At 45.0% G+C, this 27,135-nt stretch overlaps 1 pseudogene; it reads left to right on the top strand.

Moving 5' to 3' along the window:
* Positions 1-334: 334 nt before the first annotated feature.
* The window catches only part of LOC125726458 (intersectin-2-like), a 155,924-nt pseudogene continuing 129,123 nt past the window's right edge, over positions 335-27,135 (top strand).

Genomic DNA, 27,135 nt, shown 5'->3' with positions numbered 1-27,135 from the left:
AATCAGTAGTCGTTAAAAGAATAAAATACATTATATGAATTTATCAATGCGACATTTTAAATACGTTTTAAGGGGTCATCGGACGCGTCGAGCTTTTCTAGCTAGAAAGGAAAGAGAGTCGGGCAGTTTTGAATGGTAAAAGCAGTAGTTGTGTATTGTTAACGGTTTATTTTTAACAAAATGTCCTATTTTATAACCGTAAAAACACAGCAATCCTGTTTTTAGGGGGGATTTATGCGTATTGCATGTCTAGACATGTCGATCAGCTAATGTCCGCGGCAGTGGGAAACGGGTCGTAAGCGCGAGAGCTTATGGAGCCGTGAGTGATACGCCTATGAGAAGGAAGCGTCAATTGACAAATTGACAAATTGTTGCAGAGTGCGTGTAACTTCTCGTTTAACCGCTGGTCCTGAGTGTGACAAGCAGACAGACAGCATTCACGCCCCGGCAGAATGCACATTACGTCTATTTGTTAATCAGTTTTATTCGTAAATAGTATAAAATAATATATGTCTAATGGAAATAAAAGTCGATGTCTAACACCACAGCTCTGGGACTCTAGCATAGCCCCGGGCGCCCCGCTGCGGGCCTGTGGGGCTGGATGAAGGATCTAACTTCAATTGCTTAATCAGCAGGGTAAAGTGCCGTAACTTAAACGGGGGTATGACAAATTAGTATAAAGTTTTAAGCCAATAAGATTTAATTAATAAAATAATTTAGTTGTATTTTGTTAGTTTTATTTTCAATAAAACACACCCAGCGCATTATTAATTTAATAGATGCAGGAACTAGTGAGCGGTATTTAGCTACGTACTTCAAAAACATTTTAAAAACTTTGTTAGACTAATACCTTAGTTATTTTAATAATTTAAGGGATAAAAACATTTGTTGTGTTTGTCAATGTGTTATTTTAAGTAAATGCGTTATTTTCCAACGCCAAAAGCCCTGTCATGTTTTAAGTGAGAAATGATATGGACTAGCAACTCTCTCTGGGGGGAGCAACCCCGGTTAGGTACTATTAAGCAGCATTTAGTGATACATGTTGTCATGTGTTGTGCGAGACGTATTAATAAATCTTATTCGTTTTGTATTTTAGATACAAGCTGGATCCAGTCACCAGCCAAACGGCCCGGCGCATCTTTGAGACGGCCACCAAGGACTTGAGTGACCAGAAGTCGTCCTTGGTGGCCGATTACCTCACGCATTCCACTGCAACGGCTGACAAGCACTACCGGATAAAAGTCATGGAATGTGGTGCTGGCCAATAAGCTGCTGAAGAAGCTGGCAGGTGACTCAAGGTAGGCATGTTTTCCGTTTGTCAACACACTTACCAACATCAAGACACAAAACCAAAGCCCTCACCACTGAACAATAACCGTAAAACTTTGTGTGTTTTTTTTTATCCCAGCGCTGACTCCGCAGAGGAAGGATCCAGCTGTTCTGCCCATGGCGCCGCACGGGATGCTGCCCTGGCGTCCAACCAGCAGATGGATCTCCAGGCAGCATTCCATCAGCTCCTTCGAATCCACCCCGTGACCCTGGATGGCGACATCCCAGACAAGACTGTAGGGACACAGGTCGGGCCAGTTTCAGCGACAGCTCTGAGTGCTGGCTGAAGGCCCAGATGAGGATGCGTGTCCAGCATGTCCTGAGTATTGTTTGTAGCACTAATTTTTAAAGCACTTTACTGATAAGCAATCCTATCTACATAGTCTTCCTAACAACAATTTGCTTTGTTCTTGACAGCACACTTTGGCAGACAGCAGCCCACCGAGTCCCGGGTCGACGCTTGGATCATATTGTTTTATAAATGTGAATGGCTGAAGTGTATTATATGAGAGTGCTGTAACTTTTTGGTTTGAAAAATAAGAAAAATTTGAATTACAAAATAAAATGTTCTTAGAAAGTAATTTCATGTAACCACTAGTCTTAAAATTAATTACATCCAACAGTACATTTTTTAGTGTAGGTAAGTAGATGGATCGATAAAATTAAATAATTATTACAAATCACAAATAACTATTACAGTCATGGCCAAAAATATTGGCACTTGTGTCAAAAAACACACCCCTTCTCCTAGAAAATTGTTGCAATTACAGATGCTTTGGCATTGTCATTAATTTCTCTTGTTGGCACTTGAAGAAAACAAAAAGAGGAAGAAGGAAAAACAGGAATCGGAGACATTCCACGCCAAAGGGCACCTGCCCTTCTCATATTGTCTCAAAAACCCAAAGCCAGTCAGAGTGGTCTGGGGGTGATTGTACACCCAAATAGGCCATTTGATCCATGTTGGTCTTAGTCTTTCTCATGATGGTGGGTAAATCTGGGGTGGCTCTTGTGGTTCTCATATGAGGTCTTTGGTGCACATTAAGTGAGGCAGATACAGGCCACCCATTGTGTACCTCTGTGCCATTTAAATGGGCTTGCAATCTGAAGAGGTGTGAGGTCACAGTGATTTAACACTGACCCACTTTTTCTTATGGCCTTGAGCCAGGTCATGACAATATCTTGTGCAGCACTAATGACGTAATGGCATCTGCTCATGTTATCTCATAACTTGAAGCTGTTTGTGCAGCACAACCCACACGGCACCAACAAGACATTGAGAACAATCCCAGCAGCCCTCGGCTCTCTTACCCAATGCTGTTATAAGGGGACCAAACTTCTTTAAATTTCGCTTCCACAGTGGCTTTTGAAAAAAATAAGCAAATCACGCAATGCTATTGAAATTATTAAAACATAGAGATTAACAGTCGGATATGTTTTGTGATTTTAAATGATGAAGTAATATATTGGATATAACATGAATGTATTTCTTATTTCTTTTTTTTTGGGTTTTCTGTGGTGAGAAATGAAAGCTACAGGCATGTAAATATTGCTTCCTGTAGTAACTTGTAAAATGTTCCTCATTGTTAACAATCACATTACATGTGAAGGTGTCAGTCAGTGGAAACGCATAGTGAGGCACGCTGGCCAACCATTGTATTCATTCAGGACCAGCCCATCAAGTAAAGGTTTCAGCACCACGGACAGTGACCTGTGTTAAACTGACCTCAGGTTCCTACATTGGCTCTATGGAATTTTCTGTAAATAATGAAATGCCACTGGCCCCCTACATGCGGAAATGTTTCCCCCTCCCCCAGACTTCTTCAGAGAGCTTTGGAGGACATTGTCTGCACGCTACCAGAGGCAACTAAGAATGTGCTTGAGTTGGGAGGAGGCAGTAGTCCCCATTTTTCCCTCCTGCTGTAGAGGGTCATCGGGAGGAGGTGGGTTTGCTGCTCTCTTTCGTGTCTCCTCAGCAGGTGGCTCTTAGAGATTTGTCTGAGAAAGGTCTGTTCCAGGTTTGTGTTAAAGTGCTGCATTTTCGGGCACTGAGTGGACTGGCAGATTCTAGGTGGTCAGGTTTGTTGAGGCCTGGATCTTCCCCGCAGGGATGTTGGAGGTCCCTGTACAAGCCCCCCATTGAGAAGCACACGGTGGATCTTCAGTGGCAGATTGTACACGGGGCAGTGGCCACAAATATGCTTATTATCGTTCATCATTGTTTGTGTCAGTAACGATAACATAAACACGGGTAGGCACCAGGAGAACATCATTGGCTCTTGCATCGATTACTTTTCCCGTAACACCCTTTAGATTGTTTCCCTGAAGGGCAGCAAACCGACAATTTCGGTGTGATTGAGCTGATCACGTGTGCATGGGGAGGGAATGCGGACCACATGACCTTCCCGGCGAGCTCAGCGCATCCAGCATCGCTTCGCAAATACAATCAAAATGTTTTATCTTTATTCACACTTTCTATCTTTATTCATTATCTGGCGCTATGTTTCTCAGCAGACTGACTAATACAGCCAACTGGACCATCTACCTCTTCCAAAACATCCATGCAGAGTTTCCTGCCTGTTTCTGACAGCTTTCACTGTTATTCTTTTGCTCCAGTCCTTTGTACTTTTCCAGGTTTTAGTATCTTGACCTTTGCAATCTGGAGGATTGCTACCCTCCAACTAGCTGTTTTGGGTCAAAATGGTCCCATCTGTGTTAATTTGCATCATTAATTACAGCATAAATCAATACATTCCAGATGAATTTTAATGTAATTTCAACAAAAGCCTGTAATATCATTTTCGACCACCATGTGACGCCACAAGCCATTGGAAAACCACTAAGCTGTCAATAAGAGATTTGGCAGAACTGAAAATATGATGTTAAATGTATCACAGTGCAATAGTTTTAAAAATAAATCAATGACTTTGCATGACAATTTTATGTGTTTTGTCAAATAAAAAACCTGAAGTATTTGAACTTGAACTGATACTGAGCAAAATATTACCTCTTACTTATATGAAGGTTCGCATTATCTATGATGTAGAATAAAAGACCCACCGTGTGCTTCTCAATGGGGGGCTTGTACAGGGACCTCCAACATCCCTGCGGGGAAGATCCAGGCCTCAACAAACCTGACCACCTAGAATCTGCCAGTCCACTCAGTGCCCGAAAATGCAGCACTTTAACACAAACCTGGAACAGACCTTTCTCAGACAAATCTCTAAGAGCCACCTGCTGAGGAGACACGAAAGAGAGCAGCAAACCCACCTCCTCCCGATGACCCTCTACAGCAGGAGGGAAAAATGGGGACTACTGCCTCCTCCCAACTCAAGCACATTCTTAGTTGCCTCTGGTAGCGTGCAGACAATGTCCTCCAAAGCTCTCTGAAGAAGTCTGGGGGAGGGGGAAACATTTCCGCATGTAGGGGGCCAGTGGCATTTCATTATTTACAGAAAATTCCATAGAGCCAATGTAGGAACCTGAGGTCAGTTTAACACAGGTCACTGTCCGTGGTGCTGAAACCTTTACTTGATGGGCTGGTCCTGAATGAATACAATGGTTGGCCAGCGTGCCTCACTATGCGTTTCCACTGACTGACACCTTCACATGTAATGTGATTGTTAACAATGAGGAACATTTTACAAGTTACTACAGGAAGCAATATTTACATGCCTGTAGCTTTCATTTCTCACCACAGAAAACCCAAAAAAAAAGAAATAAGAAATACATTCATGTTATATCCAATATATTACTTCATCATTTAAAATCACAAAACATATCCGACTGTTAATCTCTATGTTTTAATAATTTCAATAGCATTGCGTGATTTGCTTATTTTTTTCAAAAGCCACTGTGGAAGCGAAATTTAAAGAAGTTTGGTCCCCTTATAACAGCATTGGGTAAGAGAGCCGAGGGCTGCTGGGATTGTTCTCAATGTCTTGTTGGTGCCGTGTGGGTTGTGCTGCACAAACAGCTTCAAGTTATGAGATAACATGAGCAGATGCCATTACGTCATTAGTGCTGCACAAGATATTGTCATGACCTGGCTCAAGGCCATAAGAAAAAGTGGGTCAGTGTTAAATCACTGTGACCTCACACCTCTTCAGATTGCAAGCCCATTTAAATGGCACAGAGGTACACAATGGGTGGCCTGTATCTGCCTCACTTAATGTGCACCAAAGACCTCATATGAGAACCACAAGAGCCACCCCAGATTTACCCACCATCATGAGAAAGACTAAGACCAACATGGATCAAATGGCCTATTTGGGTGTACAATCACCCCCAGACCACTCTGACTGGCTTTGGGTTTTTGAGACAATATGAGAAGGGCAGGTGCCCTTTGGCGTGGAATGTCTCCGATTCCTGTTTTTCCTTCTTCCTCTTTTTGTTTTCTTCAAGTGCCAACAAGAGAAATTAATGACAATGCCAAAGCATCTGTAATTGCAACAATTTTCTAGGAGAAGGGGTGTGTTTTTTGACACAAGTGCCAATATTTTTGGCCATGACTGTAATAGTTATTTGTGATTTGTAATAATTATTTAATTTTATCGATCCATCTACTTACCTACACTAAAAAATGTACTGTTGGATGTAATTAATTTTAAGACTAGTGGTTACATGAAATTACTTTCTAAGAACATTTTATTTTGTAATTCAAATTTTTCTTATTTTTCAAACCAAAAAGTTACAGCACTCTCATATAATACACTTCAGCCATTCACATTTATAAAACAATATGATCCAAGCGTCGACCCGGGACTCGGTGGGCTGCTGTCTGCCAAAGTGTGCTGTCAAGAACAAAGCAAATTGTTGTTAGGAAGACTATGTAGATAGGATTGCTTATCAGTAAAGTGCTTTAAAAATTAGTGCTACAAACAATACTCAGGACATGCTGGACACGCATCCTCATCTGGGCCTTCAGCCAGCACTCAGAGCTGTCGCTGAAACTGGCCCGACCTGTGTCCCTACAGTCTTGTCTGGGATGTCGCCATCCAGGGTCACGGGGTGGATTCGAAGGAGCTGATGGAATGCTGCCTGGAGATCCATCTGCTGGTTGGACGCCAGGGCAGCATCCCGTGCGGCGCCATGGGCAGAACAGCTGGATCCTTCCTCTGCGGAGTCAGCGCTGGGATAAAAAAAAACACACAAAGTTTTACGGTTATTGTTCAGTGGTGAGGGCTTTGGTTTTGTGTCTTGATGTTGGTAAGTGTGTTGACAAACGGAAAACATGCCTACCTTGAGTCACCTGCCAGCTTCTTCAGCAGCTTATTGGCCAGCACCACATTCCATGACTTTTATCCGGTAGTGCTTGTCAGCCGTTGCAGTGGAATGCGTGAGGTAATCGGCCACCAAGGACGACTTCTGGTCACTCAAGTCCTTGGTGGCCGTCTCAAAGATGCGCCGGGCCGTTTGGCTGGTGACTGGATCCAGCTTGTATCTAAAATACAAAACGAATAAGATTTATTAATACGTCTCGCACAACACATGACAACATGTATCACTAAATGCTGCTTAATAGTACCTAACCGGGGTTGCTCCCCCCAGAGAGAGTTGCTAGTCCATATCATTTCTCACTTAAAACATGACAGGGCTTTTGGCGTTGGAAAATAACGCATTTACTTAAAATAACACATTGACAAACACAACAAATGTTTTTATCCCTTAAATTATTAAAATAACTAAGGTATTAGTCTAACAAAGTTTTTAAAATGTTTTTGAAGTACGTAGCTAAATACCGCTCACTAGTTCCTGCATCTATTAAATTAATAATGCGCTGGGTGTGTTTTATTGAAAATAAAACTAACAAAATACAACTAAATTATTTTATTAATTAAATCTTATTGGCTTAAAACTTTATACTAATTTGTCATACCCCCGTTTAAGTTACGGCACTTTACCCTGCTGATTAAGCAATTGAAGTTAGATCCTTCATCCAGCCCCACAGGCCCGCAGCGGGGCGCCCGGGGCTATGCTAGAGTCCCAGAGCTGTGGTGTTAGACATCGACTTTTATTTCCATTAGACATATATTATTTTATACTATTTACGAATAAAACTGATTAACAAATAGACGTAATGTGCATTCTGCCGGGGCGTGAATGCTGTCTGTCTGCTTGTCACACTCAGGACCAGCGGTTAAACGAGAAGTTACACGCACTCTGCAACAATTTGTCAATTTGTCAATTGACGCTTCCTTCTCATAGGCGTATCACTCACGGCTCCATAAGCTCTCGCGCTTACGACCCGTTTCCCACTGCCGCGGACATTAGCTGATCGACATGTCTAGACATGCAATACGCATAAATCCCCCCTAAAAACAGGATTGCTGTGTTTTTACGGTTATAAAATAGGACATTTTGTTAAAAATAAACCGTTAACAATACACAACTACTGCTTTTACCATTCAAAACTGCCCGACTCTCTTTCCTTTCTAGCTAGAAAAGCTCGACGCGTCCGATGACCCCTTAAAACGTATTTAAAATGTCGCATTGATAAATTCATATAATGTATTTTATTCTTTTAACGACTACTGATTCCAATTTGGTGCCATATACTTTTATCTTGTAGGCCGTAGGATAGCTCTCTTTCTGCCGGCTTATAGGCCGTGGTACGTCTGGGCTATTATGCTTAAATTCTTTATTAATTAATGTTGGCTATGTGCTTTATAACACGTTTTATACTTTAAAGTTTATACACTTTAAAGTTCCGAAAACGACTTGCCTCACCTGTTTTCAATAAAAGACAGTGGTGTGTGGATATCGTGGCTGCACGCACAAGCGCGACATGGAGTTATTTTAACAAGGATCTCCAGCGTTATTCCCTGATTCTTGTTTGATTTGATTTGATTTGATTCAAACCCTTTATTGCTGTTGCAATATACCATGTCACTAGTCACAAGTACCAGCGAAAAACAGGCCATCGCCCGACCTTACATATACAACATCACAGTAGGGGGTAGACCGGCCGGGAGACAGGGGAGGAGAGAAGAGAAGAAAAGAAACAGAGTAACATGAGGAGAGAGGAGGACATTGGGGAGTGGGGAGGACATTGTGGGAACCGAAAAAAACACCTCAGCAACATAAGCACATGGTCACACCTTACAACATAAAAATGACACGACTTGCAACGGGTGAGGGAAAAGGGGTGGTGGAGGTAGTCCAGCAGAGACAGACAGCCATCCGGTCCTGCAGCCATGTAGGCGCTGGTCAACAGACCCGCCTGTTCACGCTGGGGGTATGAAGCGGCGAAGGCGTTGGATGGGGGGGAGGGAGCGGTAAGTCCTTGGGATCGGGGGAGAGGAATGCAAGAGAGTCTCACTGCCTTGTCCTTCAGGGGGAGTTGTTAGTTCAGCAGCGGCCTTGGCCGAGGCCAGTGCTGATTGGGGGGAGCCAAAACCTGATAGAATAGGGTTGTTTCGGTTTTTGTACGAGAAGCTGTAATTTCCAGCTCCACTAATGTCCACGCGTTGTTGTGGAGATGCTTAAGATGTTTTATTTTAAATAACACATTAGCCGAAAAGAGTTTCATTGCTTAAAAACGATGAGGTTAAAGAGGCTTATTTTAAATAAAAGATCAGCATGTGTTGTCATACATCTTTTCAAGTTCTGGTTATACCTTTTGATTAACCATACGTAGATAAATTTAGCTAATTGTAGCTAAGCAATCCGGGGGGGGGGGGGGGGGGGGGTTAGAGATCGACTTTTATTTAAATTAGAAATAGATTATTTTACACTATTTACAAATAAGCATATAAAATATAGAATTGGTGTGCATTCTGCCAGAATGGCGGCATGCTTCTCACAATCCAGGCCAACGGTTCGCCTCACGACAACAATTTCCCCTGGTAGCCATTTGACAGCAGCTTCACGCAACGAGCTGGCTCAATAAAGGAAATGCTGTGTGGATCTACGCGCGTGCGCCACACGAGAGTGAGAGCATGCATTCGTTTAAACAAGAATTAACCGCGTTATTTCCTGATTATTGCTATCGAAAATGCTCAGAGCGCTTTACTTTATTATTCACATTGACAGAAATGTGCTTCATTACTTAAAATCATTACGGTTATAGGGGTTTTATTTGCTAAAACAGGCGCTCCGCCGGCGTAGCCATTTTTAAAGGGGCGTCGGCGTGGGTGCGCATGCGCCAAACGCCGGACTAGCGATCGTCCATTCCGACCCGCGTTGTTCAAACAGGGCAGTCGCATGTGTCGGAGCTCCAGGATCGTTTCGTCCTATTTCTTCTAAAAGTTTGCCGCTTACATGCTTTCTCAAACCTGGTAAATATAACTAAAGTCTTTCGTGTTGGTTAAATGTAATGAGTGATCGCTTCTTTTAAAACGACGGGCTTGTTTGTTGTTTTCGCTTGTTTAAATTTGCTGTTCTGCTGCTTCTTTCGGGCATGTTTGTTTAAATTCACACTGCTTTTCTTTTAAAATAACACTAAGGGTTTTCTTCTTTAACACACTTGGTGCTTTCTTCTTTTAAAACATTTGGGCGCTTTCTTTTAAAATACGCCGCGGCGCTTACTAACAACACAGGGCCGGACGGACGCCCCCTCTGAACGTGTATGCGCTAGCTTGCCATTATCCTGTTCTATGTTTTATTATTATTATTTACCTTAAAAACGTAATTAAAAAAGCACATTAATAAAATACATGTAATGTATTTTTATTCTATTAAAGTTTAATCTCCCAAACCCCCCTATCTGCAACACGTGGCATAAGCATGTATTGATACCATATATGGGCATAAACCCTCGACCAATCAGCATCAAGGATAAGCCACTTCCTCTTATGACGTCAGAAGCGGAGAATTAAGCTCCGCCCAAGGTACCACATAATATTTTTTCACATAAATATATAAAATGTACATATACAGGGGAGAGGGAAAGCCCCCCCCCCCAATCAGGATTACATTTAGTTATATTCTAGCCAGAGAGAAAATGTATAATACTATATTTTTCGTGTTTAATCAGCTCACTGAACACAGGCATTTATTTTTGTCAAACATACAGTACTGTGCAAAAGTCTTAGGCAGTCCAAAGAAATGTTTAAAGCTGTTTATCTGGGTAGCAAGTGTACTTTGGCTTAGAACAAAAAATACAATTTAACATTAGAACTTGTGCAAATTAAGAGTAACACAATAAAAACTAGTAATAATTTCTTCTGTGTTCTAAAAAGTTACTGATATCTAGTTGGATGGCTAGATGAACACCACATCAGTTCCCAAACTTCTCCTCAGGGGCACCTCAGCCGTTCCATGATTTTGCTAAATTTCACCAACAGCTCAATTAAATTATTAAATATATTGGTTAAAAAAGTCAGTGCGAGATTGACTAGCTGTATGAGGTCTGCTAGTGGCCAAGTCAAAAAATACATGGCTGCACTGGACGGTCGCTGCAAATACTAGGATGATTTTAGCAGAGGTTCTGAAATGGCGAAGATGACACACTTTCAGAGTGAAAAGGATTATAAAGGTTAAAAAGCAGAGATTTCACCTTTTTGCCAGGAGAACCAGCAACATGTCACAGTGACACTGAGGAGTCACTATAAACCCAAAACCCTGGATAGAGGGACTGAGTGAATGAGGAGGTGAATCTGTGCAGGGGGGTCAGTCCATCAGAGAAGACTCTGTAGAAGGACAGAGCACCAGCCCCCCAGTCCAGATACACTCCTACTCTGCGGGAGCCTGAGGGCCGTATGGGTATGAGAGTCTCTTTATTATTGTGCCAGACAGAGTAACTGTCAGTATAACAGCACTTGTCATTGTATCCAAGGAGACAGTCCCTCCCTCCTTTCCTCCTGATCCCTTTATAAGTCACTCCTATCCAGGCTTCATATCCATCCCACTCAGCCTCCCAGTAACAGCGGCCAGTCAGACTCTCTCTGCACAGAACTTGGGGGCGGCTGTCAAATCTCTCTGGATGATCAGGATATGGCTGCCGCTCTGCCCCCTCTGTCACCTTCCTGTTCCCCCCTGACAGAGACAGGCGTCTGTTTGCTGTGTTGGGGTCCAGCGTCAGCTGGCAGGAGTCTGTAGGCAGGAGGAAGAATTATTAATCCCATCAGGCCGCCTGTTTAAAAACAGCACAGCTTCCCCTAACGAAGCGGGAACTGAAGCTTATGAAACAGCTCAGGAAATGTCGGAGGGAAGCGAGCTAAACTAACAGCTTAATTAGTGAAATTACGGGGAAGTAAAATTACAAAGCAGCGATATTCATCAGACATATTCATCACAAGCATATTTACCACAAAACGGCACCAGAGATCAATACTAAAGTCAGTGTCTTTCCTTCTAACTGCTAATTCCGGCGAGTGCGGCATGAAAATGGCCATCAATAACAGAATATTTAAGTAATATTATTACATATTTAAAGTGACATTTAATAAAAGTTTGGACCTGGATTCTGATACAAAAGCTGTTTCCGGCGCCGGAGTTGCGCTCCATGAGGATTCAGTATTTACAGCGATTGCTAAAGATGGTCTTTAGTCACAGCAAAGCCGGTCTGAATGCATTTCAAATGCATCGGCTTATTTCCATGAAGCATATGTCATACTGTATCTACTGATCCGGGAGAAACGCTGCAGTGTGGAGCGGGGCGGAATAGGTGCCGCGCAAAGCCGGCAAACTAATGATAATACCGTCTACAAACCATCAAAAAAAGCGGATTAAACTACACAGTGAGACGTGCATCATGAAAAACAGAAAGGTTCTCATTACCTCATTAAACAGAAAAATATTGCTCAGAAAAACGGGATTATTATTTTATTAATTCGAAAAAACAGACTTGATTTTTTTCCCAGATGAATGCAATACGCTTCCATAGCGAACCGCTTACCACGCGCGTGACTCTAGATACGGCGCCGCTACCGCGAGGCGTGAGCCCCGCATCTCGCGCACGCGGCCGCTCTAATCTGTTAACATGGGCGCCGAAATGAAATTTGATATTTTCCGCCGCACATGATGCACATCCAGTGTGTCCTGGGCGCTAATTTCTTTTAGCACCGTGGATCAGGAGAACTTTTTAATATTCATGAGTGAAGCCCTACACGATTGGCTGGCTGATTAATATTTATGAGAGGGGCACTACCTCATTGGCCAGTTAACATCGACTTGTGCTGCCTGTTTCTTCTACCTAAAGCAGGGGTGTCCAAATCCAGTCCTGGGGGGCCGGTGCCCTGTGTAGCTCAGCTCTTTCCCTGTTCCACCATAAATAATTCAGCTCAAGAGCTGTGTGGTTATTAGCACAAGGAGATGAATCAGGTGTGTTAAATGAGGGGAAACCCAAAAATGTGCAGGACTCTGGCCCTCCAGGACTGGATTTGGGCTCCCCTGGTTTAAGGCATTCAGTGACCAATCAGTAATATTCTCTCATGAATATTAATGAGTGTTACAGAACCACCCTGTAAAAATGCAAATTCACATTTCGCACATTTGCACGGAAAAGATGGCGGCAGGTGCAGTATTTATCAGAACAGTTTTGGTCACGTTGGAAAAAGGAGTATCTGTCTAACATCGCAACAAGACAGAAATGGCACTCTCCAAGGAGAAACTTGAAGGTTGGAGATGTTGTGATGGAGAAAATGGATGACTTGCCACGCAATGAATGGAGATTAGCACGTGTAATGGACACAACAACTGACAAAGATGGACTTGTAAGAAAGGTAAAGCTTCGTTTTGGAGAAAGGAAGATGGACAAAGGACAATGTTACAGTAAACCTTCTGTAGTGGAACGCCCAGTGCAGAAACTGGTTTTGCTATTGGAGACTGTTTAATTACATTCTGAAGTTTAAGGTTTATTCTGTCATGTAAACTGTGTTTTCATACAATGTAATGTTTACAGGTCAACGGTTACAGGTCATTTCTTCATTAGGAAATCATTATCACTCCGTTTGGTTCCCATTTGAGCTCTAATGATTTGGTGGGAGTTTAAATGACCGTATTAATATTTCGTTTATTCCATTTATTAGTTACAAATGTTATTCCTTGTTTAACTGTATAAGACGAGTGATGCCTTTTATTGTGAAAGAACGGCTTTTATTTTGAAGGAACATAGAACAACAAGCTGCCGTAAACCAGTGTTGCAAACCGCACAGTAGCGGGAAAACTTCATGGAAGTCGAAGCAAGGTGTGTTCCGTGAAAAAGCACATTTTCACACACATTTCTTAAATACCAGTGATGGTTTTAGCTCCTGGTTGATGAGGAACAAGGTGGGTTTTGAAGGTTGATTTGTAAATGTATATATGTTTAATATTTCTGTTGTAAGGTGTTTTGCCGAGTAAAATGGACTACGTTTTTGCTCACTACAAGGTGCTAAAGAGCACGGATAAATTAAGCGTGTTAAAGGGTTATAATTTACAAGCTGCTTTGTTTTATTTGTCATGTAAGGTCACGGACAATTTGATAATGATTTACTTTAGTTTATTTCGTGATTCAAAGGTGTTTAAAAGCAAGTGTGACGGTGCGTCACGACGTAACGTGGCTGCGTATAGCAGGGCAGTGGAGTTGGCGGGAGAGAGAGGGGGAAAGGAGGTTTTTTTTTGGTTCGTTCGGGTGATGTAGAGTAAGTAGGGAGAATTCCTTAATGTAGTCACACAGGACCAGATTAGTCTGAAGGCAGGTTCGAGCCACGTTGGTGCTCCGGAGAAGGGAAATTGCTGTGTGTTACCAGAACGACAGAGGAGAGCTGCTCCCGGTGCCGCGCAGTGGGAACCGGAGCTTGGAGGAATCGCGGTAGCTTCCCTGCTATACAGAGACGACTCATCAGCTCCAGTACCAAGGACGACGCAGGTGATATTTAATAAAGTTTATTTCGGCGAATGTACATCAGGGTGATCAGCAACTTGGCCAAGAAGTAGAAGACTTCTGCTAACGTGACGGACACTAAGCGGAGTTTTAAAAGATCGCTGCTGCACACCCCATTTTCTGCGCACGCTACCACCTGGCAGGGCAGGCCCGCTATGTTCTAACTGCATGCCCGGATGCCTGATTTCTCTGGCGGTCATTTTTGGAAGTAAATGTACTGAACAGACTTTCGCATGGGAGTGTTGATGTTATCGGACGGATTATTACAATGTGCCGGTGGTATAAAGTGCTAAATGAATAAGGTTCATTTCTGTTATGAGGTTGTTGTGCATGTTTAATATGAATGTGTCCTGTTGTAAGGTTACTACGAACGTGTTATATGAAGGGTAAAAAATATCCCGTCGGAGGTAAACGGGAGTTCTTGCTTGAAGCCTCCACCGTTAGACACTGAGCGCTCAGTAGGGTGACTGGGGCTGGGGTTTCATTAATAGAGGGGAGTCAGGTGGTTGGTGAAACTCAATTTGGTAATTGCAGTCCTTTGTTTTATGTGAGCTTTGGTTCTTTCCATCTAATAATTTAGTAATCTTACAGAGAATAAACTGCCTATGTGTTCAATTTACCCTATCCTGGTGTACAGTGGTTACCCTGCTTCTATTATTTAGGCTCTCTCCGGAGTAGGGGCGTCTCACCTGCTACTGCTGGGTACTTCGGTCGGGGGGTGGGGGTACGGTGTGGGTACTTAAACATCACGCTATCCCCAACAGTACTACACTCCAGGTTGGCACCGTGACGCTGATAGGGAAGTGCTGGAGCCTTAGCCGATCTGCTCACGTAGTGCATGTAGCAGACTAGGGAGGCGATTGGTGAGGGTACAGGGACCTACATCCTGCTGTACCTTCTCCGTTTGGAGGATTGGGCAGCCTAGACCTCTACTACGCAGGCTGTGGCCCAGTCTGTTACATGTTGTTAAAATGGTTTAATTGAATATACGTGTAAAAGATAATCCATGTAGAAAACGTTAACAAAATTAGAACTTAAAGGAAAGAATTCATTTATGTTTTGGAATAAGGAAAGGTGTTAAAGGTAACTTGCTGTCTGAGCTACTAATGGTGATTATTTTCTGTACACTTTATAGCTCTTACGGTGAGTTCACAAGGCAAGGTTAAATAAAGGATTGTGAACCATCAGTTTGAGAGACCATCATTTCAACCGGGGACGCTACATTCTGTACTTTGCCTATTTTGACGCTAGTTTCATCACCTGATTCTACTCATCAACTCTGATCTGAGGAACTTTGTTTCTAGTGTCGACGACATTCCTAGGGTGAGTTACGCCCACTTCCGGTTTTGTTGCTAATATGCTAACATGATTGTAGTTTTTTTTTCGGTACATTGCCTATTTTGACGCTAATTTCTTCACTCGATTCTACTCATCAAGCCGGATCTGAGTAACTTTGTTTCTAATCTCTAGGGTATTCCTAGGCTGTGAGATGCCGACTTCTGGTTTTGATGCTAATATGCTAGCATGATTGTAGTTTTTTGTACATTGCCTGTTTTGATGCTAGTTTTATGTCTTTACTCTACTCATCAACTCTCATCTGAGGAACTTTGTTTCTAGTGTCGACGACATTCCTAGGGTGAGTTACGCCCACTTCCGGTTTTGTTGCTAATATGCTAGCATGATTGTAGTTTTTTTGTGCATTGCCTGTTTTGATGCTAGTTTAATGTCTTTACTCTACTCATCAACTCTCATCTGAGGAACTTTGTTTCTAGTCTCGACGACATTCCTAGGGTGAGTTACGCCCACTTCTGGTTTTGATGCTAATATGCTAACATGATTGTAGTTTTTTCTGTACATAGCCTGTTTTGACGCTAGTTTTATTTCTTTACTCTACTTATTAAGATGGATCTGAGGATCTTTGTTTCTAATCTCTAGGGCATTCCTAGGCTGGTGAGATGCCGACTTCTGGTTGTGATGCTAATATGTTAACATGATTGTAGTTTTTTGTACATTTTGATGCTAGTTTTATGTCTTTTCTCATCATGTCTAATCTGAGGAACTTTGTTTCTAGTCTCTACGAGATTCCTAGGCGGAGATACGCCCACACATCTGGTTTTGATGCTAATATGCTAACATGCTAAGTTTTGAGATTACTCCATATTCTGAATCTGGGTGTTGCTATACGCCTAGATCAAACCTTTCAGCCTGATCTGAGCATGCCAAGGCATTTTACATGCTAACAGGCTAGCATGCTAACTTTTGAAATAATTAAAATGCTTGTAGCTTTTTTATACAGTGCCTATTTTGACGCTAGTTTCATCACCTGATTCTACTCAACTCTGATCTGAGGAACTTTGTTTCTAGTGTCGACGACATTCCTAGGCGGAGATACGCCCACTTCCGGTTATCTCACTGCTGATTTCCTGGAGCTGCTAGATTCCCTCAACCTACAACAACATGTTGATGTCCCCACACATTCCAGGGTTCACACACTTGACTTGGTCATTTCAAACTTCGCCCCCATCAGTAATCTACAGGTATATGATCTTGGTATCTCGGACCATAAAGTAGTGTCAATGGAGCTGGCCTTTCTCTCCGCCCCATATCAAACCAAAACGTCAGATCCATTTCAGAAATCTGAAGACCATCAATGCAGATGCCCTGGCCCTGGACCTTAAATTTCTCTCCTCTGAACCTGTCAGCAGTGCAACAGCAGAGGTGCAACATGCACATCAATTTCTTCAGACAAAATGTTGATAATATCCGTTCATACCTCTCCATCACGAATATCTTGCCTCCTCCAACTGTCGACCTACTACCTGAGAAGGTCCAGCCACTTTGCTCCTTCTCTGCTACCACACGGGAAGAGGTGGAGAACGTCATCAGGAAAATGAAACCATCTACCAGTTCCCTGGACCCTTTCCCTTCAGCCCTGCTAAAGGTCAACATCTCTGCCGTCTCTCCACTCATCACCAGGATCATAAACCAATCCCTCCTGACTGGCCATATTCCTTCTACTTTAAAAACTGCTGTCATCAGACCTCTATTGAAAAAACCCACCATGGACTCTGAAGTTCTCTCTAACTATGGGCCCATCTCCAATCTTCCATGCCTCTCTAAAGTTCTGGAAAAAAAACAGTTGCAGCACAACTTCATGATCACCTCAAACTGAATAACCTGTTTGAAAAATTTCAGTCCGGTTTCCGCCCTGGCCATAGCACAGAAACAGCCCTGGTCAAGGTCACCAATGATCTTCTGATGACTGCAGATACTGGTTCCCCTTCTATACTCATCCTCCTTGACCTGACAGCTGCTTTTGACACAATAGACCATAACATCCTCTTTCACCGCCTGCAATGCACCATGGGACTCTCAGGAACTGTTCATAACTGGTTCACGTCATACCTAACTGGCAGAACCGAACATGTCACCCTTAGCAGCGCAAAATCTCACATCCACAACGTCACCTGTGGTGTCCCACAGGGCTCTGTGCTTGGCCTCACTTGACACCAAGTCAAGTGTGTGACCCCTGGAATGTGTGGGGACATCAACATGTTGTTGTTGTAGGTTGAGGGAATCTAGCAGCTCCAGGAAATCAGCAGTGAGATAACCGGAAGTGGTCTTTACTCTACTCATCAACTCTGATCTGAGGAACTTTGTTTCTAGTGTCGACGACATTCCTAGGGTGAGTTACGCCCACTTCCGGTTTTGTTGCTAATATGCTAACATGATTGTAGTTTTTTTTTCGGTACATTGCCTATTTTGACGCTAATTTCTTCACTCGATTCTACTCATCAAGCCGGATCTGAGTAACTTTGTTTCTAATCTCTAGGGTATTCCTAGGCTGTGAGATGCCGACTTCTGGTTTTGATGCTAATATGCTAGCATGATTGTAGTTTTTTGTACATTGCCTGTTTTGATGCTAGTTTTATGTCTTTACTCTACTTATTAAGATGGATCTGAGGATCTTTGTTTCTAATCTCTAGGGCATTCCTAGGCTGGTGAGATGCCGACTTCTGGTTGTGATGCTAATATGTTAACATGATTGTAGTTTTTTGTACATTTTGATGCTAGTTTTATGTCTTTTCTCATCATGTCTAATCTGAGGAACTTTGTTTCTAGTCTCTACGAGATTCCTAGGCGGAGATACGCCCACACATCTGGTTTTGATGCTAATATGCTAACATGCTAAGTTTTGAGATTACTCCATATTCTGAATCTGGGTGTTGCTATACGCCTAGATCAAACCTTTCAGCCTGATCTGAGCATGCCAAGGCATTTTACATGCTAACAGGCTAGCATGCTAACTTTTGAAATAATTAAAATGCTTGTAGCTTTTTTATACAGTGCCTATTTTGACGCTAGTTTCATCACCTGATTCTACTCAACTCTGATCTGAGGAACTTTGTTTCTAGTGTCGACGACATTAAACAGCCATAAACGCTTTTCCTTTAATGATCTGAATGTGGGTGTTGCAGTCATAACAGTAAGTAATTCACAGAGATGTGTAAGGAGTAGATTATTCAGATGCCACCTCTGCACTTGACAGGTTCCCCAGCGAACCCAGTTAGCACCTTTTAATGACAATTAAACACAGCATGTTATTTGTAATAAGCTTGTTCAGGGATTCGTCAGGCATGTTCGTAATAATAGGAAAGCAGTTCACATTAATTACAGACTTTTGCATCACTGGTAAAAGGCTCAGGGCTCCGGCTGTTGATTTAATTACTCCAGTAATTAAATGAGTCACAGCTCACAAGTGACATTGCAGGCTGTGTTCGACGGGAGCTAGATTATGAAACATTTTGTACGTTAATGGTGGTTTCTTGGTGGGAACCCCCCCTCCCCCCCCCACAGTTTTCAGGTCGTTCAGCTTGAAGCTCATATTCCCCTCGCCATTTTTCTACCTTGCAGGTGTGCAGGTCAGGAACGTTCTGGCCTCATCCCAGCTCATTCAGACTCAGCTAGCCACTGTTTGGTGAGTGTCCACTGAATTCTTCACGGCCGCAGTGGTGCGCTTGGTTTATTTGCCCCTCTTAAATTACGTAGCTCAATCCTTTCAGCATCCACTCTATGCGGGCAGTGTGTGGCTCCACAGGTGAGGACCATATGTCTGTAACCTCAAGGTCGACAGTTCAAGTCCCCGGATTGGCAGTGATTTCTCTGCTGGTCCCCTGAACAACCTCTAATTGCTCCAATTGACCCTGCGCTGATTTCAGAAGCCATCATGATATTTCCAGGGCTGGTTGCTTTTCTTAAGTGGTCTGTTCCTGTTAGCACGCGTCAGGCAGCTGGTGCGACGGCTCGAGGCAGGAGGTCTGTACTTCTGAGTTGTGACTCATGGGATCCTACTGATAGGAAGCGTGTCGCAGGTTTTTAATGTGCTGCAATAATCACTGCTTTAAAAAAAAATAAAAAAATTTAAAGGCATTTTGTTTTTTATATGTCTGTCTCTCAAAATACTGCTAAAAAATATATTGTTAGGTGAGAATACATTTTATTATTACAGCTCACCTAACAAACTTCATAGCCTAGCCTAGCATACCTTAAACATGCTTGGAACACTTGCATTAGCCTACAGTTGGACAAAACTCAGGGTAAGTTGTCATTTTTTTGTAGGTTAGTTTGGTTTTTAAATTGGACCCCTCATGGTCTGGGTGAAGTTATGCTGGTCTTCGCCATCTGTGCACCCGGTTCGATTACTGACCTTCCCACATGTTCTCCCAAGGAACCTGGCAGATGTGGACAAGGACGGCCAGCTGACAGGGGAGGAGTTCATCCTGGCTATGCACCTGGTGGACATGGCGAAGGCCGGACAGCCGCTGCCCCTCACGCTTCCCGGGGACCTGGTGCCCCCCTCCGTCAGGTAGACAGCCGCCGCCGGTGGCCAATCGGTGAACCCGGCAGAGCAGTAAATAGAGCTCTGGAAAAAAATTGAGACCACTCTATACTGGAAAAAAAATCTGCTTGTTTAAAGCTGGTTTTGCTGGCAGAAAGGTACGCTGAGCGTCAGGTTGCTTCCAGGTTCTAAGTACGCAAGTGTACAAGAATATGGTGAAACGGGAGACACTGAGAAAGGCCAGAAAGCAGCCAGGTAAAGGGTGGAAACGACTTCCCAATGCTTGAGATGCCCGTTCACTTATCCGACAGTGCCTCATGAATCATGACCTCAAGTGACCTGTACTTGGTGGAAACGTTAAGTGCAGGTGTGAGGTGCACTGCTAGGACAGTTCATAACAGGCTCATAGAAGCAGGGCTGAAGTCCCATAAAGCAAGGAAGAAGCCCTTCATTAATGAGAAGCAGGAAAGAACCAGGCTGCAGTTTGCAAAAGAAAAAAAAACATTATTCACAGATCCATACCCATAAAGGAGAACTGAGTGAAACAAAAATTGGTGCTATGGTCTCTAACTTTTTTCCATAGTTATATGTAATGAATGGGGAAAGGCGGGGGGGTTGAATATGCTGTGTCAGGCTGGACATTGACCCATCTGGAATCACAGGCTAGGAGGCTTTGTTACAGAAAGGGAGAGTGTCCCCATACACTGAGATACTTCGACTGAGCCCAGCTAAGGGACTCCTGATGAGTGAGCACGGGAAGCTGTATGGTGGTTGTTCCTGTGTAGCCTGACTCAGAGTCTCAGGTTCTAGCACCTTCTACCTACACGGAGGCATGTTGTATTTTGCAGAACGGGGAAGCAGGGGGAATTGCTTCCTTTGAATCGCACCATCGTCCCTGAAGAAATTCAAGTTGAACCACCCCAGAAGACAAAGAGTAATGGTAGCATTAGTAGAACGGACAGACGGATTTACACACACACACACACACACACACACACACACACACAAAGACAGGCACCTTCAGCTAGTGAATGTTTTTGGTGACACAAGTGTGTATTAGTGATGTGCCGTTCTTAGTATCTTTACAAAGAATCACCTGATTCACATTGAATTGCAGGAGGTCAAAGGTCACTGCCCCTATTGCCATGGTTACCACGTGTGCGTGTGCATGGCCCTCCTTGCAGTTTCGTTCGAGGACAAGCTAAGCGGGGAAACGCTGAGCTGGAGAGGCGGCGGCAGGTCTTACAGGAGCAGGAGCGGCGCGAGCAAGAGAGGCGGGCCCAGAAGGCCCGGGAGGAGCAGGAGCGGCGTGAGCAGGAGGCGCGGGAGCAGGAGAGGAGGCGGCAACAGGAGCAGGAGCGGCGGCTGGAGAGGCAACGCGAGCTGGAATGGCAGAAGGAGGAAGAGCGCTTAAAGGAGCTGGAACGCAAGGAGGTCAGTCTTTCTAGTATGGAATGCTAGCATTGTACTTGGGGTTAGGCAGTCGCTCTTTGGTCATTGGTCCAGTCCCAGCCAATCACATTTGGGTTTAGCAAATTAATGTTGTTGGCGATTCACCAGCACTGTTGCCTCATACCTTTCAGAGCTGGGGGTTGGAATCCCACCTCCACTCTTTGAGAGTTTCCATGTTCTCCCAGTGTTGTGTGGCCTTCCTCCAAAAACATGCCCTTAGGTGGTCTGGTGCCTTTAAATTCTCTGCAGTGCGAGGTTCTAGTGTAAGTGCATGTTTTGTGCCCTGCGATGGGCTGACATCCCGTCCAGGGTGTACCCCCCCAGCCTGGTGCCCTGTGCTGTCCTGGATAGACTCCAGGCCCCCCTGTGATAATTGGCTGGAAGTTAATAAAACTTCATTATTGTAACTAGTTTACTGGTGAAACTCCGTTTATGTACATCTCTGAATGGCTGGGAAGGTTTGACAGCATGTATTTGGTTATTGGTTTAGCTTGTGTGTGAACGTGTGCGACCTGTGATTAGCGCGTGTGTGCGTGTGTGTGTGTGTGTGTGTGTGTGTGTGTTTGGTCGTGATCATGTGTGTGTCCCTGCAGGCTGCTAAGCAGGAGCTGGAGCGTCAGAGGAAGATGGAGTGGGAGTGGAGGAGGCGACAGGAGCTGCTGAATCAGAGGAACCAAGAACAAGAGGACATCATCAAGCTTAAGGCCAAGAAGAGGAGCTTGGAGCTGGAGCTGGAGGCTGTGGTGAGGACCAGGCCGTCCTGCACCTGTTTGCCCCGACCGACTGCATTCCCCTTCAGGAACGAGGAACAGCCAGCTGTTGAAATCGCACTATCAGAGACGCACGTTTTCCTTTCAGATGTCAATGGTACACATGCTTGTGTCCACAGCGACAATATTCCCGCCCTCAGGACTCATAAGACCACTGTTTAATTTCAGAGAGACAAGCACAAGCAGATCTCTGACCGACTCAGGGACGTCCAGAGCAAGAGGAGCATCCAGAAGGGAGAGCTGGAACTGATCAGTCAGAAGCAGGACAGCTGCCTGCTGGAGGTCAACGCCCTGCAGCGGCAGCTTGAGGTCTGCGGCCTTCCTCCGCTGCCGTCCAAGATCCCAGCAGCTATGGGACGAGCACCAGCTGCAACACTGATAAATAGATTCAACACGGTTCTTTTTCCATGTGATCTGGCGTTATGTCTGCTGTGCGTTATACAACAGCTGTGCCACTCCTGTCTGATTAGCAGTCTTCAGATTTTGGCAACCAAGGGAGAGACTGTTCTTCACACCTTTCCTGGAGAATGTGCAGTTTTTTTGGGGGGGAATTTACTATAAAAGCAATAGATAGATAGGGTGAAGTTTCCAGGGAGGGTTTATTTCAGGATTCTCCAGCTTTCTGAGGGAGTTTGGCCTGTTTTTGTGCAGGAGGGGCAGAGGAAACATTCTCAGCTGATTGTGGAGCAGCAGAGATGCAAGGAGATCCTATGCAACATGGGGCTGAACAGTAGGTCTGGTGAGTCTGATCTCCCTGCTTCTCCCTGCGTTACCTGGCGCCCCCCCCCCCCCCCTGCAGTCATTCTTGAAGTACTTAAATGTCATGGTGGCACATGGGTGGTACATGCTTCTTGTGCTTCTAAAATGTAGGTGTACACTACCAGACAAAAGTTTGGATGCACCCACTTGTAATACATCTTTATATTTTAGCTACATTATTCACCTTAGAGTAAAAGGCTTGGAGGCAGTCGACAGTTTTGCTTCGATGACAGCAATGCAGAATCTTGGCGTTCTTTCAGCCAGCTTTCAGATGTAACCCCCCCTGGAAGGCTTTTCCAGCAGTACAGGAGTTTCCAGAAGTTCTGGGCACAAGTCGGCTACCAACTCATCTCGGCTCTGTAGGGTTTGGGTGGAGTGGGGGATTGTGGGGGCCAGGTTATCTGTCACAGCCCTCCCTCTCACATGTCAACAAGAAAATACTTACCATATAACCTCGAGGTGCACTTAGGGTTGTTAATGTAAGGGCCCCCTGCTGATACAGCGCGTTGCTGCACCCTCCACACGAACCACCTCAGGGATGAGAACCTGAGTGTAGTCGTGCAGCGGGTGACACCTCAGCATCACACTAGTCCGAATGGAATGGAACAGTGTACATTTTTTTCCGGTGGCTGGAGTGCCAACCCTGCCACCAACCCCCTTGCAGTTTTCCCTGCAAGTTGGAGGACTTCCTTGCAGGGCTTAGATGTAGATTGTCAGTCCCAGGATGAAGCAATTGCAGGTGAAGGGTCTTGCTTAGAGGTAGTGTTTCTGTATACAGGTCCGACACTTTCCTCCGTAAAGAGGGGCGTGACTGAGAAGGACATCGTCTGTCGGAAACTCAAGGAGCAGCTGGATGTGCTGGAGAAGGATACCGTGGCAAAACTGTCGGAGATGGACCAGTACAACGTGGACATCAAGGTGAGGAGGCATTACTGGTGGTAGAAAGGCATCAATGTTGTGGCTTGCCTCTAGTTAGCCCAGTGTGCTGTACAGGGGCCAGTAGCATTTGTAAATAGAATAAAGTGGAGAAGTGAAGCCTCAAAACATCCATAATCTATGGCCCAGAATCCCGTGTGTTCTGAATTGGATCTGGTGTCTGTACCTTGTATAGCGAGTGGTGGTTGGCGGTGTGGCTTGGTGCTCTGCGCTAATGGTGGTGCGGGCCCGGTCCCTTCCCACAGGAGCTCCGGGAAAGCCAGACCAAGCAGCAGCAGGTCCTGGACAGACTGCGGCAGGTCAAGGCCGACAAGCTATGTGACCTGCAGCGGAGGCGAGAACTGGAGTTGGAGAGGAGGAAGAGAGAGGAGGAGGAGGCGGTCAGGTGAGCTAGGCCTCCTGCAAGGCCTGCATGCTCTGTTGTCGTTTTTGCATTTCTGTTGGCTGTCATGGTGCCAGGTTTGGTTTCCCTGCAATGGTGACTGACCTGTCCTAAATCGCTTTTTAATATCACTTTAACACTGTGCTTCCCAAGCTGGTCCTTGGGGATCCAGAGCTCCCTTTTACTTATTTTTTGTTTGTTTTTCTATTTTTAAGTGGGTCAACACATCACCTACATAATGTCAGAACATGTCAGATGGCTAAGAGCAATTTTAATGTCAATTACAGACCCAGTGTGACAAAGTTCAGTTAAAGCATTAAATTTGAATGGATGACGTGACCTTGATGGTTTGTTTAAAGAAAATATAGCTGCATCACGTGATTGAAGGGCCATGATGTGGTGCTGGGCCAAATTCAGCTTCAATGTGATGCATCATGTCATTCACAGGCAAGCCAAGCTGGAGAAAGAGCGGCAGTGGCGTGTGAAGTTGGAGCGGGAGGAGGAGGAGCGGCGGAGGAGGATCCAGGAGGAGCGGGAGGCCAAGCTGAAGGAGGAGGAAGAACGTGAGCGTGAACTCCGGGCCAAACTGCGCGCCGCTCAGGAGCAGGCTGAGCGGAACCGCCGGGCCGCTGGAGAGGAGGAGGCAGGAGGAAGCCCAGAAGAGGGAGGAGGAGAAGAGGATAGAGGAGGAGAGGCGGCGAGAGGAACATAAAAGGGCGGAGGAGGAGAGGAGGCAGAAGGAAGAGGAGAGGAGGCGGCAAGAGGAGGAGCGGAGAAAGGTGGAGGCAGAGAGAAGGAAGCTAGAGCTGGAGAGGAAAAGACTGGAAGAAGAGAAAAAGAGATTTGAGGAAGAGAGGAGGAGGCAGGAGGAAGAGAGAAGGAGGCAAGAGGAAGAGAACAGAAGGAAGAAGGAGGAGGAGCAGGAGCTGGAGAGGGAGGAGGAGGAGAGAAGACGTCAGCGGGCTCAGATAGCTGCTGTCAGGGATGCAGAGGAGCGGAGGAGACAGGAAGAGGAGCGGAGGAGACAGGAAGAGGAGCGGAGGAGACAGGAGGAGGAGCGGAGGAGGCTGGAGGAGGAGAAGAAGAGACAGGAAGAGGAGAGACGGCGAGAGGAGGACAGGAGGAGAAAGCAACAGGAGGAGGAGGCCGTGGCCAGACAGCGGGAGGAAGAGGCCCGGCAGCAAAAGCAGCAGCAGCAGCACAATTTAGGCAAGACAGACATTCATGAGAAGCTGTCGGCCCTGATCAGGGGCCTAGAGGAGCGAAAAGGTAAGGATTATGGCCTCGATGCAGCCCCCTTCGGGAGGTGTGGAAACGCAGTGACAAATCACAATCTCAGACACGTAAAGCTACCATTAGCGGTGGGGTTTGTACAGTTTCTTCATCAGCCTCCAAATGCAAGTGTCCCATCAGCAGACCCGAGGTGTCGTGTGCTGGTTCAATAGCTGCAGTGCGTCATTAGTGACACAGCGTTCTGAAGAACAGTCACACAAGGAGGTGACTGACTCACTGTCGTTGCAGGGAATTTGAGACCCGTCAAGTCAACACACAGGAAATCGGCCTCCCTGACAACCTACAGAGCCCTGTACCCCTTCACAGCACGGAACGCGGACGAGCTCACCTTTGACACGGACAGCTTGATTGAGGTATACAGAGTGCACCCCCATATGTTAATCTGTTTGTACCATAAATTAAATGTGCTGAATCATTGCCCTGGTGCCTGATTAGCTCTTTTTTTCTGAATCCTTTTCGGGTGTTTTACAGTTAGATCTAGAATCCTTTTGTTCACCATAAAGTGCAACAAGGAGCAGTTTTTTGGGGGGGGGAGGACAGAGGGGTACAAGTGCCCCTGTGACAAAATAAATAAACATGTAGACATATTTAATTTATTAATGGCACATTTCTCCTTTCATATGTTTTAGGGTGTTTTCTGGCCAGTCGTGACCTGGTTTTGGATAGTACGCCCATGTGTGTCATGTGGTAGCCCTTAACCAATCGCCTTGAGTCCGCAGGTGGACGAGAAGACGGAAGGCGAGCAGGGCTGGCTGTATGGCAGCTACCAGGGCAAGATGGGCTGGTTCCCTGAGAGCTACGTCGAGAAGCACAGCCAACCGGAATCTGCGGCCAGCACCAAGCAGGCTCTGATGCCCACAACTGCATCTACCTCAGTCTCTGCAAGGTAATGTTGCCCCTTGGTGTCCAGCATCTAAACTGGTCCTGTGTCATATCTGAATGCTTATGTGGGTCTCACTGACCGTTTTCTCCTGGTCTGTCCCTACTTCAGCAAGGCGGAGGCTAATTCCAGTACCTTCCCAGCAGGACAGAGCACTCCTGGGGGGGCAGGGCAGAACTCTGCCTTCACTCCCACCCACCCTCCAGGCTCTGCCTCTATGGAGTATGGACAGGTAGTTATCCTGGGAGCGCCCCCTACCTGAAGAATACCGTAACTGTCTCGAGTGAGAATTCAGAACTGGCCCCACCCGATCGGTCGTGTTCTTTTTCTGTATTTCCACTGCATGCCTATGCGTATTTATGTGCCAGTGAGTCTGTGGCCTGTTTGCATGGCTGCATCTGAACCATGTCTGTTCAGAAGCCTTCAACTGCTTCTGCGACTGTCTTGCACGTTACTGCAGTATTTTGTTCTGTACTATGCTTTTTCTTTATTTATATATAACAATCAGAAGCAGGTTTGCTGTTTCTGGGGACCCATTTAAAAAGCCACTTTGGGGCCCCTCCACAAGGTGGTGACTTTGTGGCCAGCAAGGGGCCCCCAACACAAATGCATGATTTTATCGCCATAAACAAGTCAACTATGTTTGCTAATAGTGTAGTTTGTATATATGTTGTTTTTTTGGTCATATTT

Source organism: Brienomyrus brachyistius, unplaced genomic scaffold (genome assembly GCF_023856365.1).
Source record: "Brienomyrus brachyistius isolate T26 unplaced genomic scaffold, BBRACH_0.4 scaffold72, whole genome shotgun sequence".
NCBI lineage: Eukaryota > Metazoa > Chordata > Actinopteri > Osteoglossiformes > Mormyridae > Brienomyrus > Brienomyrus brachyistius.
This window is presented reverse-complemented; position numbering and strand designations above follow the sequence as displayed.